Here is a 3,587-nt window from a genome sequence, read left to right as displayed (position 1 = left end):
GAGAGCTCGATTTTACAGCAAACGTTCATTTATGTGCCATACTTCTGAAAGCAATGACTACAAGGAGCTGACATCAGGGCTACAGCAACAAGCTGCAACATTCCTACCAAATTTATGATTAAGTTCTTAGGTTACTTGTAGCTGCTCCAACAGTGTGAAATTAAGGAGGAAGACACACAAAAAAATCAAAGCTTACACTGTGCTCACAAAAGCAATGGAGACACAATGCCCTCTCAAGGAACGAATTGTTTATTTGAGGGAGATGCTCTAAGTTCACTTGGATAAAAAATATGGGCATATTCAAATACATTTTACTTAACTATTTGCAATAATAATACTTTATAAAGTAAACTCTCAATCTGGAAAAGAGTAGTTGATAAACTCAGACTTTTCATGATTCACTAACTTGAAGAAACTTTTGCTTGAGCATCTAGCTTTCCCTTCAGAAACCAAGATTCTGGTGTCATGCAGAAAGGAATCTGTGTCTGATGAAACTTATAGAGAAAGAGTGAGACAGCCCATGGAATATTTTGGCTCCTAGAACTTGAGTAGCAAACTTACCCTCTACATATTCAACATTAAGATAAAATTAACTTGTTTTACTGATTTATATTGGCATCTGTCAAGAAGAAGACAAGGCTCATTCTGAACAAAAATAAAGAAATTAAAAATTCAGGAGGCTAGATCACGGCTGGGCCATGGACTCTGTGGTCCTTGCCCGTAACCCCAGCCCATAACACGTGCCATCCTCAGGGTGGAAAAAGTCAGTCTTTCAGAATTCACTCAGCCTTGAAAAACTTCCCTCCGTTGTTTCTATAACCCAGATACTTTAGTAGTGCATGCTCTTATATACAAGTTCTGGAAATGATAGTATGAAGTACTTCCTAGATTGGGGTGATAGCCTTTATTGTTCCATCATTTAGTTGGATTTGAATATATATGTAAGTGATAAGAAAATAATGTTGTTTATATTTTCATATACCAAAAAGGTGAAGCAGAAAATATTCTCCTACCTTTCCCTTAAATGTTGGTGTTTCCCCTGGGCCTTGACACCTGAGCGTCTCTTTCCTCTTTCCATGCATTCCTCAGACAAACTCATTCAGTTGGTTGAATGGCTTAAACCATTCTTCTTTCTCTTCCTCTAACCCCACCTACTTCCTGAGTTTTGATTCCATGTTTCCAACTGCCCACTGACATCTCTATCCGGGTGACTCACCAGTACCTCAGACGTACAATGTTCACAGTTTTCAAACCTGTCCATCTTCTTCATTTCCACTCATTTGTTCAAGTCAGGAACCTCAGCTATACTTAATTTTTCTCTCTCCCTTTCATTCTCCTGAGACATAGAATCAAAATATCTGGGCCTGTCTTCCCTAAACCATTGATAGGGTGTGGCAAAGAGGGAAGGGGCCTTAGCTATTCCTTCAACTGCTTTCCTTAAAGTTCCTGCGTTTTTTCTCTCAGCACAGACACGACTGGTGATCAGTGAAGTATCAGTGGCTTCCCTTGGGCCTTGGCTTGCTGGCACTGGGACACCATCATGTCCTTTCAGAGAGAAGTTGCAGAGCTCAGCTTGGGTCTCAGAGCATCACTCAACGAGAAGACATAAAGGCTCAGTGCACGAAGCGCTTCCTTCTTTGTTTTCTTCTGTTAAAAACGGCACCTGATTCTCACTGTTTCTACTCCCCAAGATGTTAGTCAGAAGGTCTTATCTTTCACTGGGTGTTTACTTCTAAGATCCTTTCGAGAACAATGTGGGTATGGGTGAGAGGAGGTTGGGGAGAGAAGGCTAAATATTATTGACTGAACCATTTTATTTTGCTTAGAAAAACCAAATTTAGTATTTTGTATCCAGGTCTTGATGACGAAAACCAAGTTATACTACCTCAATTATTTAAAGCAGAACATTTTAAAACATTACATTTTCAGTTTGACTTTTAACTTTTAGCTTTTCCCAAGATGAAATCATCAAATAATATTATGAAGGAAATCCCTCAGCTTCCAAATGCTGTTTTTGTTTTTGTTTTTTTACTCCATTTATTCTTTCTTCTACAGCCTTACATCAGTATATTAACTGGGACTGCCATCATTCCTAACATAGACTCTAGTTGCCTCCTAAATCTTATCCTTGCTTTTTCCGAGCCATCATCTTCATTGGCACCAGAGAACACAGATTTATACTTGTCATTTCTTTGCTTACAAACCTTTATTGGCTCCCTTTCATCCCCAGGCTCTGAGTTTCTTAGTGCAGCACAACCAAACCTGTTTACCGTCTGGTCGCGACATCTCTTTCCATGCTCCCTCCATGAGAGCTACGCTCTGCTCTTCCTGTCCCTCAACACATCATGCCCTTCTATGACTTAGGCTTTCACACAGGCTATTCCCTCGAATGGAAGATCATGCTCCCTTCTCCATTTTACCTTTAACTTTTGCCTTTTGTAAAGCTTTTCTTGTCTCCTCCAGGCAGACTTGGCTATTCCTCCTTTAGAAATATTATGATAGAGCAACGGACTTTCTATTGCATTGAAATGTTGGTGTCAGCCTCCTCCTAATACTCTGAGCAAGGTGATGGCAAGGACCAAAGAGAAGATTCATCCTTATGGTTCTTCCTCTGAGTCCGGTAACTGGGGTGCTCATGTTTCCTGTGCCTAGAAGTCAATGGGTTGGTTCCAGCCAGTAAACTCCTGTGTACCCTCTGATCTTCATTACAATCAGACTCACACGAAGGGCCTAGCTCTGGGGATTCTAGTACCCACCAGAGGGTAGCATTTCTGACCCACTGAGCAATATCTCTCTTCTCTTCCCATTTTGCAGCACTAGGTTTCAGTCTAGGGTCCCTTTCTTCCCAGTAGAAAGCCTGGCCCAGTGTCTGGAGACTGCCTTTACTGTATCCATCTTGAGCCCTCTCCTTTGACTAGGCACTTCGTCTTCTACTCTGGGGTGGAACTTCTTTTATGTAGCTTCTTCCCATGGCTCTGCCGCAGCAGACAGATCCTCAATATTGAAAGTCTCATGGATTCTCCACTGCTTGGTCTTGACTAAACTCCACAGAGCTGGCCACACCAGATCATGGATGAATCTGGCCTATTTCCTTCCCTTACTCTAGTCTTCGAGTATGGACTGATTCTTTTTAAGAAGCTGCTTTCTTGGCCAGTTTTCATAGCTAAGGTAGCTTGTCATCTACCCAAATGTGATGAATTTGCTTGGGCATGATCTTCTACCCCACAAGGTTTTGACCAAGGATTTAAAATATATCACACTGTATTCTCAAATGCCAAGCTTAGTACAGTGTATATAGTAAGCACTTTCTTTTTGAATCAATTGATATTAAATTGCAGAAACTGCTAACAAAATTATATGGACAAATCTTTATATCAGAAAAATCTAAATCCCTCAATTTATATTCTAAAATTTAAGGGCATGTATTTGAACTGCTTTGGGTCAGCTTTTATCAGGCAGGATAAATTACCAGAGTGGATAGCACAGTCATCAAAGGGAATTTCCAGGGAGTAAAACATTCAAGACGAAAGCATGACAAATTTCTCTAGTGTTTAACAACTTAGAACAGCTAGAATATTCTTCTTCAT

The sequence above is a fragment of the Pteropus alecto genome, unplaced genomic scaffold (genome assembly GCF_000325575.1).
Source record: "Pteropus alecto unplaced genomic scaffold, ASM32557v1 scaffold109, whole genome shotgun sequence".
NCBI lineage: Eukaryota > Metazoa > Chordata > Mammalia > Chiroptera > Pteropodidae > Pteropus > Pteropus alecto.
Note: the sequence above shows the minus strand (reverse complement) of the source record.